Source organism: Notamacropus eugenii, chromosome 2 (assembly GCF_028372415.1).
Source record: "Notamacropus eugenii isolate mMacEug1 chromosome 2, mMacEug1.pri_v2, whole genome shotgun sequence".
In the NCBI taxonomy this organism is placed as follows: domain Eukaryota; kingdom Metazoa; phylum Chordata; class Mammalia; order Diprotodontia; family Macropodidae; genus Notamacropus; species Notamacropus eugenii.
This window is the reverse complement of record NC_092873.1, coordinates 221,642,252-221,657,633: the sequence shown is the minus strand read 5'-3', so window position 1 is coordinate 221,657,633 and position 15,382 is coordinate 221,642,252. Positions and strand designations below refer to the sequence as shown.

General features: G+C 37.2%; 1 long non-coding RNA gene across 1 annotated transcript in view; it reads left to right on the top strand.

The window, feature by feature from the left end:
• LOC140523830 (uncharacterized) overlaps positions 1–14,115 on the top strand; it is a 75,708-nt gene extending 61,593 nt beyond the window's left edge. Inside the window, exon 3 of the long non-coding RNA XR_011973482.1 lies at positions 13,050–14,115. This is a non-coding gene — a long non-coding RNA (uncharacterized lncRNA). The remainder of the gene's footprint in view (positions 1–13,049) is intronic.
• Positions 14,116–15,382: the final 1,267 nt, after the last annotated feature.

The following is a 15,382-nucleotide window of genomic DNA, read 5'->3' as shown; positions in this document are numbered from 1 at the left end:
CTGTGAGGCTAGGAAAATCGCAAAAGGGGAGAGGGGGAGTCCATCTTGCTGTAGCTAAAGGAGACCAGTGCAGGTCCAGAGTTGTCCCAGACAGCCCCACCTCAGCAAACCAGGAGAAGATCCTGAGCCCCAGGAGGGTGGAGCCCACAACCTCTAATACCAAGACCCTAGGCATGCCTTAGCAACCCAAGGGAATTGGGAAGACACTAGCACAGACAGAATCACCAACCTCTGAGCTTGCCTATGCTCTAGCTCAGCAGAGGAGACCTCCTGTGGCCAAACCACCCCTCCCCCACATTTAATGCAGCTAGCTCCAGAGTAACTCTGGGGAAACTCAGAAAGACTCCACCTGACCTCTGTTTTTTCACACCAGCCAGCTCAGCACCAACTAAGCTGCAGAATTTTTGTGTGTGTGTTCATCCTTCATTGCTGAAGAAGACCATGCCATCAGAGAAATAATGATATGACTTGCACTACACTTTGTTTTGAGTGAAGGAGGGCTGTGTAAGTCTCCAGCCTCATTTCTCCTCCAGAGCCATCTGAATTCAGTGACCAGATATTCATCAGGATGATTGGAGATGAGCCAGGATGAGGCAATTGGGGTTAAGTGACTTGCCCAAGATCACACAGCTAGTGAGTGTCAAGTGTCTGAGGTGAGACTTGAACTCAAGTCCTCCTGACTCCTGCACTGATGCTCTATCCACTGTACCACCTAGTTGCCCCCATGCTGCAGCATTTTAGCTTCTAGCTGAAAGAACCAGAGGCCACAACACACAAAACTTCAAGTTCAAGGCAGAATAACTGTGGAACAAAGCCCCTTGTGCCCCAGTAGCAGAGATCTACTTTAAAAGTCAGGGAAAAGGTGATCATCGTGAGTAAGAAGGAAAACAGAAAAGAAAAGATGATAGGATCTTTCTGTGGGGACAAGGACCAAAACAGAAATACTAAAGAGGCCAGCATTGAGACTATACTCCCATCTCAAACTTCAGTAGGGAGTATGAACTGGTCTCAAGCACAAAGAGCATTCTTGGAAAAGCTAAAGAAGGATTTTAAAAGCCAAATTAGAGGAGTAGAAGAAAAACTGGCCAATGATTTTTAAAATGTGAAAAAAAATCACAAAATAATTTAAAAGGAAAATTGGACAAATGGAAAGGGAAGTATAAAACCTAACTGGAGAAAATAACTTCTTAAAAGGAACAACTGGACAGATGAAAAAGGAGATCCAAAGTTAACTGAAGAAAGCAATTTGATAAAAATTAGACTAGGGCAAGTAGAAGCTAATGACTCTATGAGACATCAAGATTCAGTCAAACAGAATCTAAAGAATGAAAAGATAGAAGAAAATGTAAAATATCTAATTGGAAAAACAACTTACTGACCTAGAAATTAGATCCAGGAGAGAAAATCTAAGAATTATTGGTCTATCAGAAAGCCATGATGAAAAAAAGAGCCTGGACAATATCTTCTAAGAAATCAAGGAAAACTGCCCAGAAGTCCTAGATCCAGAGGGCAAAACAGTCATTGCAATAATCCACCATTCATCTCCTTAAAGTGATCCCAAACTAAAAACACCAAGGAATATCATCACCAAATTCCACAACTGTCAAGTGAAGGAGAAAATACTGCAGGCAGCAAGAAAGAAACCATTCATATATCAAGGAGCTACAGTGAGGATCACACAGGACCTTGCAGTTTCTACAATAAAAGATCAAAGGAATTGGAATATGATATTCTGTAAGGCAAAGGAGCTGGGACTAGAACCAAGGATCAATTACCCAGCAAAGTTGAACATAATATTTCAGGCAAGGAGATGGACATTCAATGAAATAAGGGATTTCCAGACCTTCCTGATAAAAAGGCCAGAGTTCGATAGAAAATTTGATCTTCAAACACAAGTCTCAAGAGAGGCATAAAAAGGTAAATGGGGGAGGGGTGTGTGTGTGTGTAAAAAAACACTTGTTATTCAGTATGGGCAAACTGTTTACATCCCTAGAAGGGAAGACGATACTTATTAATCTTGAGAATTGTATATTTATCATGATACATAAGAGGGATATACATAGATAGAGGAAGAGGGTATAAAGTAAATGACATGATGATAAAAATGTGATTTAAGGATGTGATGTGATGATAAAAATGTGATTTAAGGGTGTAAAAGGATTGTAACAGGAGATGTGAAATGGAGGAGGCAGAAAATGGTAAATTACATCACAGGAAGAGGCCCAAAAATATATTACAGTAGAGGGAAATAGGGGAGGGGGATAAGCATTGTTTAAGATTTACTCTCATCTGATTTGGTTCCAGAAGGGAACAACAAACTTGGTTAAGTATAGAAATCTAATTAATTCTCTAGGCAGTAGGAGAGGAAAGGGAAAAGAAAAGGGAGGGGAGGCTAAAAGGGAGGGAAGAAGTAGTAAGGGGAAAGAAGGGCAAAAGGGAAAGTAAAGGTAAAAGGTTGGAGCAGAATATATTGTGCTTCATCTGATGTAAAAAAAAGGAGGGGTAACAATCCTAATCTCAGACAAAGCAAAAGCAGAAATAGATCTAATCAAAAGAGATAAGGAAGGAAACTAAATCCTGCTAAAATGCACCATAGACGATGAAGCAATTTCATTACTAAACATATATGCTCCACTTTCTTTTGTATTTTGTTTTGTTTTGTTTTGTTTCATAGTTTCTCCCATTCATTTTAATTCTTCTATTCAACATGACTATGGTGAAATTGTATTTAATAGGAATGTATGTGTAGAACCTATATAAGATTACAAACCATCTCAGGAAGGGAGTAGAGAGGGACAGGGAAGGAGGAGGAGGGAGGGGGAAAATATAAGATACATGGAAGTGACTATAGAACACTGAAAACAAAAAAAAGAATTATTTTTAAAAAAGAATGAAAGACAAACAGCAACAAATGTTATGGGGAATAACATGGGGAGGAAAGGGTTGATTCCTGTCTCAAAGAGGCTACCTGGGGGCAGGGAAGACATACATTAAGATTAGTGATAGGTATAGAGCATACCTATTGAAATATGAATGATGATTTGATAGATAGTAATCAGGAAAGAAGGAATTGGCTCTGTAAGTTAGCTGAGGCTGAAAAGAGTCACAAAGCTTCACTTTAAATCAGCCCCAAAACCCACAGTTATCACCGAGGAAAATCATCTGGGACGACCCCCTTCTGAGCTTTCCCACACACTCAGCCTGCCCTTTTGTGTTGCTTTCCCTTCAAAGCTAACCTTGATGTTCATTTTATCATGATTTTCCCTAGGTGTTGAAAAAAACATCATGGAACAAGTGAATAGGAAGGAAAGTCTTTGCATTTGATCAGACATAGGCCAGGAATTTTCTCGAAGGAAGCCCTAGTCTGATATTTGAAGGATTGAGAGAAAATAAGGGTAGGGAAACACCTGGAAGGGACAGTGGAGTTGTGAAAGCTTATTCAGAATGGGAGAATTCTCGGTTGTTTAACAAGAGTGAAGAAGTAGCTTAAAGAGAAAGAGACTGATGATGTCAGAAAGTGAGGGATGAAAAAGGAGAGTGATGAGGCAAGAAGGTCCCGATATAAATACAGACGCTAGTATTGTGTAGTTTTTGTCACAGTCAATCATATAGAAAATATTTCTTAAGCACCTGCTATGTATGGGGCACCACCTCCACAAAGGTGTCTCTGAGGATGAAAATAAAGGAAAAAAAAACAAAGTTCGGAAGAGGGGTATGGAGGAGAAGGGGTATGGGGGATGAGTTCTACTTTAGATATGTTGAGATGAAAAAGATAACAGAAGGTATTAGGTAGAGCTGTTCAGAAGCAGCCAACTGATAATATGGGACTAGAATTCAAGAAAAAGATTAGTGTTAGATATGTGAATTTGTAAATTATTTGCACAGAGATAATAATGGAACCTCTGGGAGGAGGTGAGATCCCAAATACAGAGAGAAAAGGAATGGGCTCTGCAAGACACCCATTTTTACAAAGTGGTTTGATAAAGGAGAGGCAATAGGGTAAGGTAAATAGAATGCTGAAGTTGGGAGTCAAGAAAATCTGGGCGAGAATTTATTAACCCAGGCATTTGCTAGATGTCACTTTCATTCTTTAGGTCTTAATTTCTCAACTGTAACATAGAGATAATAATTGCATCAACTTTTCAGAGTATTTAGTGAGAACCAAAGGATATAATGTGTGTAAAATGCTTTGCAAACCTTAAAGAACTGTATGAATGTGAGAGAATGATAATGATGATGGTGATGGTGATGATGATGACCATGGCGCAAAGCAAACAGAGAAAGAAGAGTCAGATGAATAGGAAGAGAAGAGTACTCTTCTCAGAAGAGATGAATAGGAAGAGAAAGAGGTGGTCAACAGTGTCCAAAAAAACCCGAACAAACTTGCTTTAGGTAACAAATCAATCCTCTGAAACCAGTATCTCGTAATGACAAGGTTCATGTTAGAGCCCATTCTTTGAATTCTTAATGAAAAGCACTGATAATAAATAAGAATCCAAAAAGAAGGAAAAGAGATGTAAAACTAAATTTCACCTGCGGACTTTATCAGTACATTATGGACATATCTCCTCAGTACTTCTACATTTTAAATCCCCATATTACAAAATCATTTTGGGTAAAGGATTTCTCTTGTTTTAGTCATCTTTGTAGTGTCCACAGTATCTAAAACATATTAATTAGTAACAATTTCTTTTTTTAAATGAGTATGTTTTTGTTTCATTTTTCTCAATACATGTGAAACAATTTTTAACGTTCATCTTTTATGATTGTTGAGATCCAAATTCCCTTCCTCCTTCCTTCCTTTTCTCCATATTTCCATGTTAGCCATGTTGTAAAACACAAACCAAAAAGGAAAAGAAAGATTAGAAAGTAAGCAGGAAAAAAGTATGCTTCAGTCTGCCTTCAGACTTCATCAATTTTTTCTCTGGAGGTGGATAGCATTTTTCAACCTAAGTCTCAGAATTGCCTTGGATCATTGCATTGCTGAGAGTAGCAATTGATAATATTGCTGTTACTCTCTACTCTGTTCTGGTTCCGTTCACTTCAATTTGCATAAGTTTGTATCAGTCTATCCAGGTTTTTCTGAAATAATCCTGTTCATCCTTTCTTATAGCACAATAATATTCCATCATAATCATATTCCTTCATAATCATAATCACAACTTGTTCAGCCATCTCCCAACTGATGACCATCCCTTCAATTTCCTATCCTTTGTCACCACAAAAAGAGCTGCTATAAATGTTTTTGTACATATAAGACTTTTCCTTTTGTTTTGATCTCTGTGAGATAGAGATCTAGTAATGGTATTGCTGAGTCAAAAGGCATGAAGTTTCATCCTCCTCTGGGCATAGTTCCAGATTATTCTCCAAATTGTTTGCATCAGTTCACAACTCCACCAAGTGTCCCTATTTTTTCACATCCCTTCCATCATTTGTTATTTTTCTTTTGTTATATTATGCAATCTGATGGGTGTGAAGTGCTACCTCAGAGTTGTTTTAATTTGTATTCTTCTAATCAATAGTGATTTAAAACATTTTTATCATATGACTATAGATAGTTTTGATTTCTTCTATAAACTCTCTGTTTATATCCTTTGACCATTTATCACCTGGGGAATGACTCACATTCTCATAAAATTGACTTAATTTCCTGCATATTTGAGAAATGAGGCCTTTATCAGAGAAATTTGCTGTAAAAAAAATTCTCCATTTTCCTGCTTTCCTTCTAATCTTGACTGTATCAGTTTTGTTTGTACTAAACCTTTTTAACTTAATGTGTCAAAATTATCCATTTTGCATCCCACAATGCTGTCTCTTATTTGGTCATAAATTCTTCTCTCAACCATAGATCTAATAGGCATTCTATGTTCCCCTAGTGATATTACCCTTTATTTCTAAATCATACCCAATTTTGACCTAATCTTGGTATATGGTATGAGATGTTAGTCTACAAGTAGTTTCTGCCTCAGTAACTATTTCTTGAATTAAAGTAGCTTTCTTCTCCATGCTTTGAGTTTCCACACTATTGCTCTGTGAGATAAGAACATGTTCTCAAACCACAGTTTGTTCTATAGCCTGTATCAAACACAGGCTATGTTTAAGGTTAGTGTTCATGGAGTTTTACTCTGATAAGTTTCAGAGGGAGTCAGATTTGGCTTGATCATCAAGATGATAAGAAAATGACTAGGCTCTACCCCATTCTAAAAGAAAGAAGCTTTACCCCAGGAAAGTCAATGCATGTTATACCCAACTTTACAGTACAAAACAAACTTTGAGAGGCTATTGAATGCTTTGGGAAATTAAATCAAAATTGGGTTTATTTATTCATAGTATCTGAACATAAGCTGAGTTGTTCTCATCCTCCCAGAATCTTTCCTAAATTATGAGATTTCCATGAATTCCTTCTAGTCAATTGAAAACCTGTAACATGCTTTCCCTTCTTTGCTTTCACAGTTGCAAATTAAATCAATAAAGATTTATTGCTTGCTTATTAAGCTACAAAGCAGAATGGATACAATGGTCAATGAAAACATAGGACATGTTTCTGCTCAAAAATATCTTAGAAATAATAATAAAAGATATTCCAACAAAAAATGGAACAATTTGTTATGCTTTTCTGATACTCTGGTATCTCATGTAAAACGTTGCTTTCTCTCTCAAAGCATCATTTTTCAGGTTCAAAACTAGCAAAAGAAGATAATTAACAAATAGCTCCATATCTTGACTACATTCCATCAGACAGAGTTAACCATAGCATTGCAAAGTCCTGTATCTGACATACACCGACTGTGTGATCATGGGAAAGTCATTTAACCACTCAGACCTCTAGGCAACTCTCTAAGACAGGGGAATTTAATTTTAACTGTGCCATACATTCCTTAAAGACTCCTCAGAATCACTTTGCAATGACTATAATAAAATAAATATTATTACAAAGGAAGCCAGTTAATACAAAGGAAATATGCTTATCAAAATATTTTTTAAACATTTTAAATTTTACTTTAAAAATATTTTTAAAACAAATTCACAGACTCTAGATTATGAATCCCTGCTCTAAGACTTTAAGTTGCAGAGCTGGTGCCAATCTACAACTATCAATGAAATCACAGGACTCCTTCCCTCCTATTCCCAATAACTTTTTAAAAGCTGTCAGATGAAAGAAAGAAAAGAAACTAGGATATTGGAGGTTTATATTTTTACCACCAAATGACTCATCTCTGATTAGATATGGGGTACCCCAGTATGATTCAGGTGTTCAATTTGTATCTGCAACTGTGATATCCAACTTGACTTTCAAAATTGGAATAAAGCATTCTGAAAAAAATGTTCAGAAGGGCATAGACATGCAGTGCAGTGTTGGTACTACTGTGTTAAATTTCATATATACTTTTAAAAATATGCTGCACCTAATATAAATTCATGGTTTCATATAAATTCTATTTCAATTCTTTGTTCATGGAAATAGGTATGTTCAATAATGTTTGTCAAGTTTAACTTTTTAAAAAAGTTATATTTTTCAAAAGTGCAAAAACATCCAAAAAAAATAAAGCATATTCCCTTATCTCAGGGTCTTCAATTCCCTCTTCATATGGAATTCTCTATAATCAACTTTCCTGAGGGACACCATCAAGGAGGGAACACTTCTGAAAAACATACAGTATAGCAATCTTAAAAGAGTAGCCTACTCACAGCTGAGCAGATTAATCAATTGGTAATAATCCCAACATCTGCTTGCAACTTCAGAAGTAAGATCTGAACCTGAGTCCTTTGATTTCCGAGCCCCTCTGCTTCCTGCTGCATCATGTTATTTGAAAAATATTTCAGTTTTTAAGGCTAGGGATGGGACTGAACCTGTGATGTTGTTGATGTGGAGAATTCCCAGGTGAGCAAAATTCCCCTACTAGGGGTAGGGTCAGGTAAATCACCTTCTCTGCGATGTTTACTCTCTGAAAGTTACATAGAACATTGAATGGTTATATGATTGTTTTTCCTGAGTCACACAGCACTTATCAAAGTGCCTAGTATATAATGGGCATTTGATTAATGTTTATTGAATTGAATATGTCAAGTGGGTCTTCCGACCGCCAAAGTGAACCCTCTGTTCACTATGCCATGCTGCTTCTTATTTCAACCTTATCTCTCAAAATTACATTTCTTACCATTTCATCTGGCAGGATCTTGGAATTCTCTTTTGGTTGCTAGTACCCTGGTATTTTCTCTCTTTTTAATCTTTTTTCATCTTATTGGGTTTTTTGGACAAATCTTACATTGATTTCTAAATATATCCCCTTTCCATGACCCAGGAGGGAACCATTCCTTGCAACAAAGACTTTAAAAGAAAGAGAGGAAAAAGGCAGTTCAGAAAAACCAATAAACATCAGCCTGGACACATCAGCTGTGTCTACCAGTATATATAATATTCCACACCTAAAGCCTGCCACCTGTGTAGCAAAGGATGAGAGGTTCATTTTCTCAACTCTTCTCCAGGGTCAAAATTGATCATTATCATTATTCAGTGCTTAGTTTCCTTCTTTGTGGTTCTTTCCATTTACGTTGTTGTGGCCATTGTATATATATTGTCCTGGTTCTTCTTACATTACCTCTCTCAGTTCATTTAAGTCTTTCCAGACTTCTTTGTGTTCATCATGCTTGTCATTCCTTGAAGCACAATAATATTCCATTGTGTATGTTCATTTGTCGTTGTTGAAGAGGACCATGCCATCAGAGAAATGATGACATGACTTGCACTTGACTTTGTTTTGAGGGAGGGAGGGCTGTGCAAGGTCATCAGCCTCACTTCTCCTCCAGAGCTATCTGAATTCAGTGACCAGATATTCATCAGGATGACTGAAGATTTCTAATTACTACCTCCTTGGGATATTTGCCTGGGTCAAAATATATAGGTGTTTTAGTCAATTTTTATCACAACTTCAGTTGCTTCACAGAATAATGTGCCGGAACCAGCTCAAGAGAACTGATTGTTACATTTTTATTGTGAGCTTTTACATCCTGAAAGTTGTCAAATCCTTAAGAAAGTAATGGAGAAAGTGATATTAACAGAGTAAAAAGTATACCCTATATATATGTGTATACATACGTATGTTTACCAGGTGTTAAATATTTACCAGGATATGCCTATATTAATCCACAGCAAAATCAGAAAGAAAGCAGAAAATTGACATTTTCTAACTATTATTTATGGTCATTACATATCCAAAATTTTGTATTTTCAATTATCTTACCTTGGAGACTTTTTAAAGTCCAAATGAATAACGCCCTGAGCCAGGAAAGCATTTCCAACACTGCCATTCTTAATTATACATTATATGTATGTATGTATAAAATACATACATGCATGCATGCATACACACATACATATGTAGATGTATATGTATGTGTATATATATACATATTATATATATAAATATACATATATATAAAATCTCAAGTTCTGAAACACATATTATCCTACTTTTGCCTCATTTCTTAGGCAACAGAATGCTTATGAATTATCTACTTGCAAAATAATTCTCACTCCAACCTAAAACTGTTCTGAAATATTGCCATCTGGTGGCAGTTTGAAAGGAAACAGAGGAAACATTTGTTCAATTAATTACCCAGAGGCATTTGTTTTACAAATAATAAAATAAACTTCTACTAACAAATCTTTTCACAGGAAATAAATGAAAGTGTCATTTCAATAACACTGCCTTCCATTCCAATATCAGATAATTATGTTCCTCTGTAGAAAATATTAGTTTGATGGAGACAGAGTATTATGGGTCTGATGACATTAGAATTAAGGCATCAAATAATCCTCTGTATGATTGGTTTGTCTACTTCTTCACACTTGTTATAGTTATTTCAATCAGTTGTTGCTTTCATCCCACATGAGACTGTTCCAAAGTTTGACCTCTCCCTCCCCCCCCCCTATAGTAATTAGAAACAACTGATGTAAAGAATTAATGTAGTTGATCAAGGTTCCTCCCAAACTGAATAGATTAGCCAAAAAAAAAAGTTTATATTACCAGCCTAGTTTTTTCTTCTTCTTTGTCATCTCATTCTTCATTAAACAGGTAAAAGAGATTATGAAATCACCAACAGCCTATATTACCTACTGTTAAATGACAGGAGAAGGGGGATAGGAAGGAAGGTTAATGGTATTACCCAGGAAGTTATAGGATGAGAAATTAAGAGCTGGAAAGGACAATAGAAGCATCCAATCCAATCCCCTAGTTTTGCAGATGAACAAACTGAGGTACAGAAAAGATAATTAACGTGCACAAAATCACACAGGTATTATGTGACTCAGGCTCCTTTCACTTCAGAACTAGCTTCTTTGACTTTGGACATCCAGCTCCTTTGACTTCAAAGATACTATTTTTTCCAATGTTTCAGTCTGCCTCTCTGTCTGCCCAGGACCACTTAATTTCATTTCAACAAATATTTATTAAGTTGTGCTGAGTACAAGGCATTATGCTAAGTACTGAGAACACAAAGTAAGATGTGGTGCTCACCCACTTCTTGAAGCACTTACAAGCTAGTCTAGCCTAGAGAAGGGCTTTCACCAATCTGTAGCATTATCTTTGTAATTATTCCTATGCCTTGTTTCAATGAGAGTCTGGTGGGCTGAGAGAACAAAAAGTCACAGGAAGCTGAGGAATAGGGGGGAAGCTGAGTCAGTGTCTCACTGGCACGATCAAAATCAGAGAGAAAGGGGAGCCAGAACTGACAATGGTGTAGCTCAACTCCTTGCTGGAGGCTGCTGCCAAATCCACTCTGCTTTGTGAGGTCCCTTTCAGGACAATACTGTCAACCTGGAGAGAAGTGCCTATTATGACATATAACAAGTTTTCTTAGTTTCTGGGTAATTAATAATTTTATTAATTATGGCTAGTGAATAATTAGTTAAAGGATGGTGATTAGGCTTTCTCTCATAAACTAAAGACCCCTTCATGGAAGCCTCTTGACACTTAAAAACCCTTGGAAGGGTGGGTGTTTCCAACAGGCAAGAATTAACTCTTGTTAACAATTAATGAGGAAATGAATATTATAATGGCAGGTGGGTCTATTCTAATGAGGGGCTGGTTATAAGACTCTGATTATGTACTCATGGACAGAGAGACTCATCTCAAGCCAGACTACTCCTACCTCGGGCAATCTATACAAAAGGATCTATCCTTCACCCAGTCAGTGAACAATGAATGGTGATGGGTTAAGAATTCAATTTAGATTAGATTCTCCTTGTAAGGTCTTTTAGTTGGATGGGGAGAGATACATGTACCCAGAGGATTTGGGTAATCTCATCTATTTACAATGTCCTTCTGTCTGAATTACTTGCAGGGCTTTATTTCTGATTGAAAGAAATAGTAAGGAAAAATCTTAATTTCAATAACTGGTTATTAATATGAGAGAAATAATCACTTCTTTCACTGTCCAACTGAGTTCTCTACTTTCATTCTGTGAGTCCCAGGTTCATGGCTCTTCTAATGTTTCTGTCTCCTCATCTAGTGAATCAAGCCTCAAGAAGGTTTTCCTTTGCCTGTGGCAAAAAAAAAATGTAAAGTCTTTAGTCAGGATGGGATGATGCACATAGTTTTTTTTTTCTTTTTTTTCAACACAGCTTAAATGAACCTTATATATTTTCCTGGAATTCTACAGACTTTCTATAATGTTAATGGAATGGGAAGATCCTTCCCACCCATTAATAGGCCTATATGACCTGCTTCGAGCTCCGACCCAGCTGGCTGTTATGATGGAGCCTGAGTCTCACAGAGCCGAGTCACATGGAGGAATGGTGGGAGAAGCTTGCTGAACAGGTGGAGCAAGAAGGGTGAAGTCAGAAGTGAGAGTGAGGCAGAGCTGGGAGACAGTGAACAGAACTGAGGCAGAGCAACCGGCCTGAGTGAGAGAGGGAGGAATTTTGCCTAGTAGAGCTTGTTTGTGGGGAGGCTTAACAGAGAGAAAGCTTGGGGATGTCAGTGCTCCCTAGATTGGTGTTACCATGGTGAAATTGGCTTTCTGGTATCTGGATAAATATCTTAGTTTTATCTTCGAGGAAGAGAGTTTGTTATATTTTGTGATTCAACCCTGGAAATACATCTGCATATTCATAACAGCTGCTGTGGGTATCGCATTGGTGGAATACTTGCCTAGAATTTTATTTTGAATAAAAATTTTGTGATTTTTTTTGGAGACTGTTTTTTGCTTTGTTTGTCTGTTTGTTTTTGCTGCTGAAAATCCCTTCCTAGTCCATGAGAACACAAACTTCTGGATTTTTTGGTGGCTTGCATTTATGTTCATTTCCAATATCAAGCTATAGAAGTGTCTATGCCATACTTCATTGCACCTGATTTTATTCTCTTGTTTTAATTTTATGCTGTTAACATATATGTAGTTTATCCATGATGTTTTTTTTTCTTGAATTTTGATTTTACGCCAAGGAAATGTGCCTATTTGTTTGAATTGCTGAATGGTATTTTGAATTCATGCTAATGATGCAAATACTTAAATGGGAGGAGCGTGTTAAAAGGATTGATCAGGGAAGTCACTGATAAATTTGATGTTCCCCCCCTCCACTCCCCATTTAACTTGACAAGACGGCAGGGTATGGGACTTTTGTTTGAATGCATAACCACTATCACTTTGAAGAGAAAAAGGATGGAAGTCCTATTAACCAGCTCCCTTGAACTCAGGCAGATTAACTCTCATCAGAAAATGTTGACTCTCCATCATGATCTATAAGAGTAAGCTAAGCTGTCTAGATCTCTCTTTCTTTCTCTTTGCATAATTTTGTCTTTTAGAGTACAAGAAAGGACATGAAAGGAATCTGTCTCACACTTTCTCTCTTTCACTCTCTATCTCTTTCTCTGCCTTTTGCTCTCTATCTCCCCTCTCTTCTCACTCTCTATCTCTCCCTCCCTCCCCTTTATCCCCTAAACATACACCCTCACCTAGTTAATGGCATGTGCTTGCTCTAGGTATCCTGAGATGTTAGTTTCTAGACATCAAGTTTCTGACCATGCTTTACCTTTCTATTTCCTTTACAGAGAAGTCAAAAACCAGAGAACTCATGGACTTCCCCAGTGAGAGACTTGGCAGAAACTGTGGGCTATACAGAGCTGCTGAAGGGGCACTTGGCAGAGGCAAACACATGCATATCCAATCAGCTTGTGTGAGCCAGAGGATCACAAAACTACAGTGTTTGAAGGACTGGCATACAGAATGGGTTTAGGTTTCTTCTGTTTGGTCCCAGAGAGTAGAACTAGGAGCAGCAAGTAGGCATTGAAAAATACCACTTTAAGTTGAGGTCAGGAAAAATAGTAGTGGTTGTTGTTGTACAGTAAGTACAGTAAAATACATAGAGCAAGAACACAGATTCCTAGATCCAAAAGATGTGAGAACACAGATAACTCATGGATTAAGTGCTGGACTCAGAGTCAAGATGATCTGAGTTCACATTCTTCCTCAGACAGACACTAACTAGCTGTGTGACCCTAAGCAAGTAAGTCACTTATTTCTCAGCTTCCCTTTACTCACCTACAAAATGAAGGTAATAGTAGCATCTGCCTCACAGAGTTGCTTTGGGTACTAAATAAGGTTAAAAGATACGTTAAGCACTTTAGAAGGGTGTCTATACAAAGTGGTTCTTTAAGAAATCACAGTCCTCATTTCAGTTATTCCCGTCAGGAATAACCATAGGAACTGTGTGTCCCCTGGTCCTATGGCCAAGTTACAGCCCTGATATTATCAATTATCCTCTCTTTGAAAATGAAGCTCTCAGCTTTAAAATCTACAATATGATTCATTTGCATTGGACCAACACGGAAAACTTAAAATGTAGACAACTGACCAGCTGTTTTCATCCCAATTTATATATCTTCTTATTCAGCCCTTAAGTGACTTAATAGCTAATGATCCAGTTTAGATGAGATGGAGAATGAAGTCATGTGACTAAGCAGTTCTTTATGATATTTTCTGTCTGAAGTGTGAATAAGAAAGGATATAAGAAATGAGATTTAATGTGACAAAAAGACAAATGAGAGCACCAGAATGAATAGCAACTTATTCTGTAGACTTGAACTTAATCACACAGAAATAAAAACTATTTAAGGCTATTTCCGTTGAAACTGATGGGCTGATTGATACCATGACTGACACTAAATGGAGATTTCTAGACGTTCAAAATCAAAACCATACTTCCTCCTCCAATTTTGACAATTTCATTCATTCAAGAAATATTTTTTCAATGCTTATTAGGTACATATTGTGATGTGTGCTAGGGAGGGATACAAAAATAATAGCACCATGGGAATGACTCTGATTCTTTTACCTGACTGTTCCTTTTCAGTCTCCTTCTTTGTATCCTTGTCCATGTCACCTCCTCCAATAGTAGGTATCTCACAAGGTATAGACCTGAGCCTTTTTCTCTTCTCCCTCTATACTGCTTCATTTGGTTATCTCATTGGCTCCCATGGATTTAATTAGCATCTCTATGCTGATGATTCTCAAATCTACCTAACCTGCCCCTATCTCTCCACTGATCTACAATCTAGTATCTCCAACTGTCTTTCAGATATCAAATGGATGTCCAGTAGACATCTTAAATTCAACATGTCCAAAATGAAACTCATTCTCCTTTCCCCCAAACCCTTCCCCCACCCCATCCCACACCTCTTGCTGTGAAAGACATCACCATCTTCCCAGTCCTTCAGGTTCACAACCTAGAAGTCAGCCTTGAATCCTCACTATCACTCACCATCCCTTCCCCTCCAAAAAAATCTGATCTATAGACAAGATACTCTGTTTCCTGGCTCTAGTCATTTTCTCTGTCTATCCCTCATGCCTGGAATGTTTCTCCCTCCTCATCTCAACCTACTGGCTTGACTGGATTTCTTTAAGTCCCAACTAAAATTCTATTTTTTTTTACAAGAAGCCTTTCCCAATCTCTTTTAAATCTAGTGCTTTCCCTCTGTTAATTACTTCCTATTTATTCTGTATTATATTTGCATAGATTTGTCTGCATGTTGTCTCTCCCACTAGATTGTGAGTTCATTAAGGAAAAGAAATGTCTTTTGCTCATTTTACATTCCCACAGCTTAGCACAATGGCTAGCATATAATAGGTGCTCAATAAATGTGTACTAATTGATTGATAGCACAGGCCTCTGCCTTCAAAGAATTTACAGTCTAGTAGGGAAGAAATAACCATAATAACAGGCAGAAGCAACATGGAAGATATAAATTATTATCTGAATTCAGATGATAATATTTCCAATCACATAGATCAATGAATGTTTCTGGTGGTGGTATCATTAGAGCTAGATGTTAAAGGATGAGCAGGATTTCAACAGAAGGAGAAAATGTGAGACAGAAGAAATAAA